The sequence below is a fragment of the Opisthocomus hoazin genome, chromosome 1, assembly GCF_030867145.1.
Source record: "Opisthocomus hoazin isolate bOpiHoa1 chromosome 1, bOpiHoa1.hap1, whole genome shotgun sequence".
NCBI lineage: Eukaryota > Metazoa > Chordata > Aves > Opisthocomiformes > Opisthocomidae > Opisthocomus > Opisthocomus hoazin.
In genome coordinates this window covers 63549341-63561656 of record NC_134414.1, presented here as the reverse complement: position 1 = coordinate 63561656, position 12316 = coordinate 63549341, and positions in this window count along the sequence as shown.

Here is a 12316-nt window from a genome sequence, read left to right as displayed (position 1 = left end):
TTTTTAAACAGCTGTAAACCTAAGACGTAGGATGTGTGATCGTTACCTTTTCCATACATAACAGCCATGCTTACCAGAAGAACTGGAGACTGCAGGAGCTCAATCATGTGTTATACCCTTAATTTTTCTTTCCACCGCAACCTTCTCTCAACAACAGGATTTCAGGCAGGAGGCTGAGACGGCAATTTGATTCCCATGTCGTGAGAGAAGGAGGGAGCAGAGATGAAGAAGAAGGTAAAACATCCTACTGAAGAAAAAGGACCTGTCTCCCTGCATTACTGCTCTTTAAAACATTACTTCAGATGTAGATATCAAAGACGTTTTCTGCCTAGAGCTGCTACAAAGTGAGTCTTTTTGTTCACTCTTTGCAGGATAGCTTCCAGTACCAAAAATGGACAATTTAATTACAGACTTAAAATCTCTGTATTACTGATGCTACTTCTCTGATGAAGACAGTGCTAGAATCATAGAATCATAGAATGGTTTGGGTTGGAAGGGACCTTAAAGATCGTCTGGTTCCAACCACCCTGCCATGAGCAGGGACATCTTCCACTAGACCAGGTTGCTCAAAGCCCCATCCAACCTGGCCTTGAACACTTCCAGGGAGGAGCATCCACAGCTTCTCTGGGCAACCTGTGCCAGTGCCTCACCACCCTCATGGTGAAGAATTTCTTCCTAATATCTAATCTAAATCTGCCCTCCTTTAGTTTAGAGCCATTCCCCCTTGTCTTATCAAAGGACAAGAAGGCCATAGACAATATTTTTTGTGAGTAGATTGTCAATTTTCTTTCATTCAGTTGTTGGGATCTCCAGGAGCTGCTTCTGACAAATGGAATATGTTTCAACACATATGAATAATGCATAATTAAAAGAAAGAAAAAGCTGGGTATATTCCAGCAACGAGTGTATCCAAGAGCGGGAAAAAGTCCCACCATTCTGAGCAGCACTTGTAAGCTCACAGGCTTTGCTTTTGGCCTGACCTGAAAATATTCTAGATGCTCTACGTTCCTGCGGGATGCATTCGAGAATCTGTGGGTTTACTCCCAAATTCACACTCCAAACTTTCCCACAACCTTGTGTTAAGAAATGAATTAATCTGACTATAGTTATAAAGTTATTTGTAGGTAGAGGTTGCAGAGTGTGTTGGCACTCTCTGGGCCCTGACAACTGCGTCTCCAGGATAAAAAACAATTGCTAAAATACCTAAAACGAACACAATTAATTTCATCTTTAGAAGAAGTCTTAACCTTTCTGGTAAAATTATTAATGATTTCCTAAAAAGCTATTTCCTTGTCATTAGGTAGATTCCATGTCATTTTGTACCATAGCATTGCTCAATGGGAATATGCCTTTTGTTTCCTACTTCTCTCTCTGGTTCCTCTCAGAAGCCTATATCCTCTTTCTTGGAAAACTCATTGAGGGAAGCAGTGAGTAACCTAGCAACAGGTTATGCTGACATGCAGGACTAGGTTGTTTACATGCTGCAGTTTCAGTTTATTAAATGCATTGTGTAATTTTAGGTGGTTTACGTACTGCTGTACTGTAACCTTACCTTTGTATTGAATGCATTTTACCCAGCAGCCTTTGCAAGAAGCAAAAAATCTTTGCTGGTTGGCTTTTTGTTGGGGCTTTTTTGAATGTTTTTTCTTTTCTTTTCAAAATCTCCTCCTCCCTGCTATTAGCAGGAAGTGTAAACAAATCAAAGTAATAGCAAATCCAGGGCTTTCCAAGCATAAGAAGGTAGGGGGGCATTCCTGGTTTAAAAGCTGGAAGAACAAAGTAATTGAGTCGTGTTCTGCTGCTTACTGGGAGTTGCTCAAGAGAGTGCCAAGAACAAAGAAAATAATATAACTGCATAGGTCAATAGTAACATATATTTTTTCTAATTTGGACAAGTGTTAAAAAAATAAGCTAGAGAAGGCTAGAGGTGCCACTGGAAAATAACAAAGAGAAGTAGAGAGCTGGGGAAGCCCTCAGAGATACCGCAGTGTGCAAGTGATGCTTTTGTTGCTTTACGGGCGAAGCCATATTGCCCAGTGCCACCTCGGTATGTGTTGCTGCCCTGGACCAAATTCCATTTTGCAGCAATGGGGTCCAGGTGAGGGCCTGAGAGTGCAAAATGAGGAGCAGGAAGGGTAAAAGGGGTTTGGAGGCTGGGAGACTCTTCACAAGGGAAGATGATGGGGACAGTTTGGGGTGGGTGTTCACAGACAATAAATTGTAGAATCATCATAGAACGCTTTGGGTTGGAAGGGACCTTTAAAGGTCACCTAGTCCAACTGCCCTGCAGTGAGCAGGGACATCTTCAACTAGACCAGGTTGCTCAGAGACCCATCCAACCCGACCTTGAATGTTTCCAGGGATGGGGCATCTACCACCTAACCTGGGCAACCGGTGCCAGTCTTTCACCACCCTCATTGTAAAAAATTTCTTCCTTATATCCAGTCTAAATCTACCCTCCCTTAGTTTAAAACCATTACCACTTGCCCTGTCACAACAGGCCCTGCTAAAAAGTTTGTCCCCATCTCTCTTATAAGCCCCCTTTAAGTAAAAGGCTGCAATAAGGTCTCCGTGGAGTCTTCTCCAGGCTGAACAACCCCAACTCTCTCAGCCTTTCCTCATAGGAGAGGTGCTCCATCCCTCTGATCATTTTTCTGGCCTCCTCTGGACCTGCTCCAACAGGTCCATGTCTTTCCTGTGCTGGGGGCTCCAGAGCTGGACACAGGACTCCAGGTGGGGTGAAGGACCGGGGAGGTCTCAAACAAATTTCAGTGAGGCTGTGAGTAACAAGACCTTCTCTCCTTTTGCGCACCTCACTGACCACCTACCCGAGTAATTGTTAGTGAGGTACAGACATTCCCACCCCTCTCCTCAGACCCTACTGCCCTTCAGTGTGCGACCACCACCATGAAACCCTCTTCTAACCCTTTCCTCCATTACACTGTCCCTTCCCCCCAAGATATCCTCCCATTGATCCCTCAAAAAAAGTGGGCTGAAAGTAGAGGGAATTAATCCAATTGAGCCCTGGATTCTTGGGTCTTTCTGTAGCAACTAAACTGACCAAGATTTCTAAAATGAAATATGAAAATTTACTTTACAGCGACTTCACAAGAAAGCAGTGAGATAAACTAATCCACTGAAATTTAATTACATATTAAATTGTCAGACACAACTGCTAAAGTTTTCATTTAAATCTGAGTAAGATACAGTAGAGCTATAGATAATGGAAAGGAGGAAGCTTTGCATCCTATGGTGAAAATATGAATGCCTGTAAATAACGTGAAAATCCATTTCAGGTGGCATGAGCCCATCTGCAAACTTCTAACAGGGCTGCAACAGCCAGACGGCATCAGCTCTTGGTCTCCAGCTGCAGAATTTCAACACTGGAAAATGCATCTCTAGAAAATGGTATTATCTTGTTCTGTTACCTGAACTCAAAATATGTTTTTTCCACTGTGGACATTGATGTCATCTGAAGTCATATATGTTTTGTATAGCAGCGCTGTCTCTCCCACCCCAAAAATGACATAAAAGTTGAAGGATGTTTTCTTTTGAAAATGTGAGCATCCAGTCTTATAAGATGATTTACTGGGGGGCCAGCGGGAAAGTGTGCATCTCTTTTATAAACAGTCATCTAAGTATCTCTACAAGTTAAATAGAGGTCACACTTCAGTTCCTAAACATTGGGTCAGCTTACCTTGTCTTTTACATGTGCTTAAGTCGAAACGCAGATTGGCCAAGAGATGACACTTGTACTTGCATTGTCCAGTCAACAACATGACTCATTCTGCAGGGCTGGCAGCGTAAGCTGACGAGATAATCCAGCCAGCCTGAGCAGCTGCTGCACGGCTGAGGCTCTGATGTGCTGTCCTTAAGAAAAAAGCTAAGCATAGTTTGTCTGAGGACATGCTAATGATGAAACTTTGGGAGACACAGTGCAACGAAAAGCTAAAAATTTCACTCGAAAATGTCATGTCTCACAACATGAATCTGAAGTTTCAGAAGTAGGATATCAATATGGAAGCACAAAGAAAACAAACTAACCATCAAAGAGATGGTTGGGTGGTTTCAGTGTGCGTTGAACACCATTCAGCAAACTTGAGTTGACTTCGGTGAGAGAGGATGGTGCTGTGTGTCAGGCAAATTCAAATCTAACATGAAGAAAGGCTGAGGTACCTAATTCAGAAGAAAAAAGCTTTCACTACCCAATGAAAGAGTTGAATCCCAGCTGGGTGCAGGATACTTACACCTTTGTTATCTTTTTTTTCTTAAGTACGGTTACATGCTTTGAAGGTTTGTGTTTCTTCATAGTAGAGAGGAATACACAAAGGCTTTGAATCAGGAACTCTTTTGTTTTGCCCTGCTTCCCTTACCAGCTGCCCTTAATACTTCTGCTAACACTCCTGTTTGTCTACCCCAGATACCTGCTGGGAGTGCCCTCGCTTGGCAGGCGAGAATCTCCCAGCCTCGGAGACGGATTGCATAAGGTCTGATGGTAACTCAGCAGCAAAACTGGGACTACCATGTGTGTTTCTGCTCTCCCGGCCTCACGCCTGATGTGTTACACAGGCACAACCTAATCTGTGCTCGCTCTGTTTGCTTACTGCGTGGTTCAAAGGTTAAGGCTGGAGGCTGGACCCACAAAGGCGTTTCAAGGCTGGAAGGGATGGTAACATCTCGAAGTCCAAACTCAAGATTTTCAAAACCTCCTTGCACTTGTCAGCTAACGCTGGTTTCCATGCAGGCCTGCACTTCCAGAACTGAAGTTCTCTATTCCCCGAGGGGAAAACTGTGGAGGAAAAAAGCAGCAAAGGTGTTGTCATGATGGAGGTGGAGCTCCTGCAATGTAAAAGATGGATATAAAGAGGAAGTGGACAGGGGGTAAATCCTGGCTCGGCAGGGACACCCCTTGCTCGCGGAGGATTGCGCCTGCTTTGGACAGATGTCTGTGTGGGGCTTCTTGCACTTGCTGGCAATCCGTTCTGTAGTCTCCTCACCAATAAAAACACAAATGAATATAACTGGCTCTACAGAGAAAACAATGTTATCAGAGGAAACAAACTGGAAATAAAACACTCTGTGAGTTATTGATCTCAAGTTATGTTTTCAGCAAAAACAAAAAACCCCAACACTTTCTGGCAGAAGTGACTTTATAGCCTTTCATGTACCATTAACTCGTTAGGTCTACATTGCTGTGTTACCTTCGTGTGTTGCCACAGGCACTGCTAATGACCCAAAGGTTTTTGGCATCAGTCTGGGGCAGCTCCAGGTAAATAAATTTACCTAGTTACTTTATCTACGTACAGGTGTCCGCTCTAGTTCCCGCTCCCATGCTTCCCCCTCCACCTACACGTTCAGCATGTACAGACAGACCTGCCAGAGAAGCCAAGTCCCTTCTGGGTCACAGGGTGTGAGCTCTTTCCGTTTTTCTGGGGAGGAAGGCCTGCCAAATGCTGCTGAGCTGGGCTAGCCAGCTGGGTTGATAGAACACTTCTCTTTCTCTGTGTGTCCCTGGTCCGGTTTAGCAAACTTCTGAAGTACCAAGTCCATATGTTTTGGGGCCAAAGCTGATCTTTGTATGGAAATTAATTAAACATCTCATATGCCAAACCTAGTGTCACCTAGGGAAGCGCACAGCACCTGGCTGCTGTATTGCTGGTGGCTAAATAGAGCTGAACTGCCACAGACCCCTTCTCGGAGACCCCTGGTGCCCTTGCTCCCTGCGGTCCCCACTGCCTCCTGACCATCCCACCGATTATTCGCGCTCCTGGCAGACGGTGTCTTCAAGCAACAAAGTAAGACATGGTGCTATGAGAAAGGTCACAGCAAGCAAATTCTGGTTTTTTTGTTATCTGAATGCTCATGGTTTTAGTGGGATGCCTCAGTTATCTCTATGGAAGGCTTTAGTATGCACCAACCAATTCACTAATGGATTTTTTTTCTCAGATTCACTATCTCGAAGGTGGGGATAAACTTTTCTTGGAAGGATGTGTTATCTTGGGAGGAGCAGTTAGGGGAAAGTGACTAGTGTTAGTGTTTGGTTACTAGCATTGTGAAAGCCAAATAAATTGTGGTTATAGAGCAAAATGTGCTAGTCTTTGTTCATAACAGAATTAATGCACTACCTGAATCAGTTTTCAGCATCCCTCCCACTACTGGCTATCCCACAATGAGCTGCATGCCCTTGCAATTTCTTTATGCTTCTTATAATTTTTCTAATCTAAAATATGGAGTCAAAAACATCTATTAAGATTATAAAATACACATATTCTGAACAAACAGTAATTTTTCTTTATTTTCTTTAAGCTACTTCAATCTTAGTCCTTAAATAATGAATAGTTTTTATCAACTATTCCACATTAGGCATTCACTTCACCAGCTTCTCTGAAATGATCATGATCTTCCTACCTCCGAGACACAAGGAGACAATCTTACCCACTTCCCAAAACCTGTAACTGAACGATATTTTGTGGCATTTAACTAGCGACAGAGTAAGGTACCCATCAATTAAAATTCCCACCCATACAGCCAAACAGTTGGTGCTAGGATGTGGTCTTGGAATAATGCATCATTTTAACCTGCACAGTTTACAAAAAATAGCATGCTGTACTTTCTAATCACCAGCTGTGGTTTATACTTAATTAGTCAAAGTTATGTTGCCTGAGTTTTCTATTACACCTTGAAAATGCATTCCTGTGAGTTCAGAGCTTTGTAGAAGAAAGCAGAATCACATCTTCGTCTTTGTCCGCTGAATAGTGAACAGCCCTGCTGTGCTCTGAGCTCTCCTAGAAAGCGAGCCTCGCTAGAAAACTCAATTTCTCTGAGAACAAATTCTGTCCCTCCAGCGCATGCAACCACAAAATAGCCCCACAGAGGTCAACCTCGTGGCACTGGCTTACCAAAAGAAAGCAGAATCCAATCCACCTCACAAGGAACTGTGAAACAACTGTGTGGACTTTTGTCTCTCTTTGGGGCAAATTAGAACATCTGTACTCATTAAGGTGAATTTTTTACTAGCATTGTTAGGAGATTTCTGTATTTTTTTGTTTCATTTTTTGGTTAAAGAGAGACTTTGAATATTGAAAGAAAACATGAGCAGAAGCCAGGGTGATCCAACTAACCCATTTATCTCAAACTGCTAAGAAAACAGGTGTTTTTTTCTTAATTTCTGCTTCCTATTTGTATGTCTTTCTCTAGCAAGAAATATCAAAGGCCTACTCTTTGTTTCCACCAAATGCATGGGAGTATATAAGATGTGCTTGGGAACAAACTGAAATTCTCACTCACCACGGTTCTTTGTGCAAGAGGAAGGGACCAGATGTTCAGGGAAGAAATCACATCTTTCTTTTCATACTTAAACAGCCCAAAAATGGTGGTAGCATCTCAATTATTTCTGTATGCGAATGAGCTGTTGGTGATTTCAGCATTCTTCGCTGCACTACAGACTGCTTGTTTTGCAGGAGTAACCATAATAGAGAGACGCAACACTGCCCGCGCTGTGCGGCCGTATATCACAGAGCAGTGATAGATGACTGGCATCAGCTGTGGCAGTGGAACTTCCACAGCAAGATTTGTGTTTCTTACAGGAGTACGTGCTATAAATATAGCTATAACCACACTCTCGTTCTTTACCTTCAGAATTTATCCATGAATTTTAGCAGTCAACAGTATGAGTAACTCGTAAGAGGGCAGAGCTCCTCTCAGCAGACCACCCCCGTATGAACACAGTTTAAGAAATCTGGGTTCAGCTGTAGCTCTGCGTCGCAGGTCAGAGCAGCCTTCTTTAGCACCTGAAGTGCTGACTGTAGACATTCCAAATTGCAAGGTATTGCAACGCTTGCTTGATTCGTACCTGAAAAGAAATCAACCTGTTCGGCACCCAGGTAATTACCGAGTGCGCGCTGTAGGAGATGCCATCGGACTGATTGCGTAAGCTGTAGAGCGGTGTAGCACAACACTGGCAAGCCTCAGAGAAGGGTTTTATCCTGCTTTCAGAAATTGCTCCTTTTGGCGCTGCCTACTAGTGTTTTTTTGTTGCCGCACTCTGAGTGCATTCAAGCCTCGGTGTTGTGCAGCTTCCCTAACCCGCTCTTCTTGTTGGCCTCGTGCTCTGGCGATTCTCACGCTAAACTTCTCATCCATCGGTTTCACGCGTAAATCTAACCGAGTAAGCTGCAGGCATTGCTACAGCTCCGCATGAAGCGCACATCGTGTTCCGCGGGTCGGCATCCTCCCAGCTTTCCCCGAGGTCTGGCGGCACGCACGCACGCAGGACGGCCGCCCGCTGCAGGCAGAGCGGGGCGACGAGTGGACTGGGTTACACAAACATGGGCTCACGGGGTGGTTTGGGTTGGAAGGGACCTCAGAGATCATCTGGTTCCAACCCCCTGCCATAGGCAGGGACACCTTCCACTAGACCAGGTTGCTCAGAGCTCCATCCAACCCAGCCTTGAACACTTCCAGCGAGGGGCAGCCACAGCTTCTCTGGGCGACTTCTGCGAAGCACCAGCTCCGTCCCCGGCCTGGAAAGGAGGGGACGAGGCGGAGAGCTGCCCCCCGCTCAGCGCGCAGCCCCCCGTACTCGCTCGGTAAACGTCCCGTCGTGCCGCTGACACCGAAGGGACAAAGCGTGGCGTCAGTACCGTGCTTGTAGCACCGGTTCTGCGCTCTCTCCCCAGTCACAGGAGGACAAAAAGCGCGGCCCTTACAGCCCCGGCGATCAGCACCCCCCCTTCCCGCTCTCTGCCACCTGCGCTGCCCGGCCCGGCGGCACCGCCCCGCAGCAGCCGGGCCCGGGCGGGGCCCCCCCCGCCCTTAAAGCCCGACCGCGTCCGCCGCTTTCCCTCCTTCTGCCCGTCCGTCTGTCCGTCCCTCCCTGCCCGAGCCGGGCCGCGCTGGCAGCATGGGTAGGTGCTGCGGGGGGCCGCGCCCCGGCCTGCGGGGGGATGCGGGGGGTGCCGCCGCCGGGCTGGGCACCGGGGAAGGGGAGGGGGGGTGTCCTCAAGCCGCCCCTCTCTGCCCTCGGTGTCCGCGCTGGGCTGTGAGCGTGGCCGAGGGGTCCCGGGCCCCCAGGGCTGAGGATGCCTCTTCCTCGGGACGGCTGTGTCAGTGCTGTAGCCAGGCTGGTACGAACCTGGGTTGAAACCCAAGCGGTGTTGCCTTAGCCTCTGTCAGCCCTTTGAGCTGAACCCCCAGCTGGTAAGGTCCATCTTCAACTTTTGAGGTGCTTGGAGTTTAAAATCCTAGTACGAGTTGAATGTGGTGTTTCTCGTTGTTTTTAAGCAATGCTTTTTCACAAGAGAATTCACCCAGGCTTCACCTAATCGGTGTTTTTTAAGTACACAGAGACACAGCTGGAAGAGTCAGATAAGGGCAGAGCCCATGAGCTAGTTAATCCTGAAGATTCGTTCCCGTTTAAACTGGAACACAGCCTAGCAAAGGCACAAACGATGCTTTTCTGTGGTGTAGCTCTCCACCGCCCTTCGCCGGGCCCTTGGTCCCGCAGTGTCTGAGCGCGTTGGTGTGCCTCTCCTAGCAAGCGGTTCCTGAGCTGAGGAAGCCTTCTCCCGTGTAGGGGAGGAACCTGAGGTGCCCAAAAAATGAGAAAGTACCACTGCATCTTCAGCAGGCAAATCTGTGCTCTGCAGACAGGCAGCCGTAGTGACCAGCAGGCAGAGCTCAGCTGGGCTGCTGCCCAGAGGGACACCAGGGTCTCGCTGGCTTGGGCAGCCAGATGGGAAAATGGTGATGGCTCTGGGAAGAGAGAGGTACCTGGTGCAGCTGGGTCTGCTCAAGTGTCGCCAGATTTGCTGCATTATAGGTTTGCTTTGGTGGTTTCCATGTTGCTGTCTTTCTGGAAGAGCGAGGTGTGAAGCAGAGACTCCTGGAGTCACTTTTCCTGACAGCAGCAGCAGCATCCTTGTGTAGGTGCTGTAAGGCTGCTCCAAGGGGCAGAGGAGTCAGGCGGCAGAAAGGCAGGCTTGTTCTGGAACCAGGAACATCCTAGGTGACTGTATGGTTGTGCACAGATCTAGCCTGGCCACAGACATGAATCGTGGAGGTCTTTTCCAACCTTAATGATTCTAAGATCATCAAGTCCAACCATCAACCCATCACCACCGTGCCTGCTAAATCATGTCTTGAAGTGCCATATCTACAAGTTTTTTGAACACCTCCAGGGATGGTGACCTCACCACTTCCCTGGGCAGCCTGTTGCAGTGCTTAATGAAGTATTTCAACCAGGCAAAGTTGCTGTGATGGCTGCATGGAGCAAGGCAACTTGCTCCTACCTTGTGACATGGACCATGAGTGACAAGAGCTGCAGAGTCCCACAGCATCTCTGTGACTGCAGGGAAACATACAGGTGGGAGCTGCTGGGGAAGGGGTCAGAGCCATAAGCTAGCCCCCCACCTTGCCTGCAAGTGTGGAAAGGAGACAGTGACCCACCGATAAATAACTAGATTCAGTGCTCAAGCCAAGAATAGAGTGGATTGAGTCTTCACATTGCTTAAATGTATGTAATATCTTAAGGGAGTATGAAGTACTTAACTGCTTGGAGTTTTATTTTGAAAAATGTGAAGCTCTTAAGTGTTTTGTGGTACAAATGGGCAGTTCTGTAGGGCATTCTTGTGGGGAGGGTATGAGAGGTACAGAGGGTTGCCCAAATGAGGGACTGCTCCAACGTGCCACTAGGAAAACCTGGATTTATCACTGAAATTGATGCAAAATGCTGGGTGCTCTGTTCTTTTGTAGGTCTAACTCTGAAGCTACCTGACAGTGGAGCTCCTCAGACAGTTTAGGTGCCCATGTTGAAATGTTGGCTTTGACGCCATCAGGAGTGTCCCGACTGTTGCTGTAAAAAGAGAATAGAGGAGTAAAGTCAAAATGGTTGAGAAATAGGTGTGTCTCCTAAACATTGAAGTCGACCAGTGTTGTCTGGAAGAAATGCCTCTGTGCAGGGTTCATTGCAGAGGTGATACTTTTACCCTCTGGAAAGGGAAAAAAAAACAGCAGCAAGTTCCTTGGTGTCTTTTTCCCCAAGGCTTAGCTCGCAGACAAGTGAGCTGCGCAAACTGATGTTCTCTGTACATGCTCTGAAAAACTGGCAGCATGATGCGTGTGTGCTGGAAAGGCCAACACGTGGAAATAAACAAATCCTTGATGTGAAGATAGTCTATCACTAATTCCTTGGTATCCTTCAGTATATCTGCTCATAGGAGTTGTGCGAGGGACACTGCCAACAACTTTAATGACTCGGGTATCTCCCTGTGCCCTGAAGTTGGTGTGTTAGCGCTTGCTGGATGTTACTTGTTTTCTAGGAAAATATATTCTTGAATTACCTGCATGAGACTACTTCTGCCTCTGTCGTGAAGGTAGTTGTCCACAGCAGTGAAGGAAAGAACCAGATTAATTTATTTTAATCATTTTTGAAAGTGACTTTGTTTAGTCAGATGCTATAGTGTTGCTGTCAGCTGTTTTCATCTGTTGTGAACTCTGGACTAAATAATGATCTTGGCAAACATATTTTTCTTATAGAGATCTATTATGGGCACACTTCATTTGGAACAGGGATTTCAAAGTTCACATCTTGTACTTGGTCTTATCTTGACGATAATGAACTTGCTCATGTGGTTTTGTAGGAAATGCTGACATCCACTATATGGGCACAGGGCCTTTATCTGAAACGATGCAAGCTCAGCCTTCGAGCCCATCCCCCGAGCCGAGCAAGCCCTGCAGAACACTGCTTGGAGGGCTGCTGCGGCGGCAAACCTGCCGTGAGCAGCTGGAAGTGGCTTTGGGGCTGCCAGCAGCTGTCTGCTCTTGCTGACCTCAGTGGGACCCTTCCTGTACTTCCAGGGCTTCCTAGGTGAATCACCAGGTTATGGGAATGCCTGCTAACGTGGATCACTGTCGGGCCATCATACGGCTCAGGCTTAAGGAGGGCTGAATGCACGTTTGTCGCTTTTCAGGACTTGATGTCCACCTTGGCAGGGTGTCTTCAGTCTATTCCTTACTCTTGAATTGCCTTGAGGGTAACATCAGTGAGAGTGAATTAAAACAGGATTCGTCTGTGCTTGGTAGGGTGGTCTACCATCACCTTGAATGATGTGTGGTGAGCAGTCAGAGTAGGATGGGATGCTTTGTCTCATCAGTCCTTTTTGACTTTTCCCTGGGAGTGTACGTGAGTCTATGTGTAGCCTGAAAAATGAAAGGCAATCAAGCGAAGTTTTTCCGAACAACCCCCTTGCGCCATAAGAAGTCCCCCTTTAACAAACTGAAAATTTACTCATCCTGAGCAATACTGCATTTGTTTCAC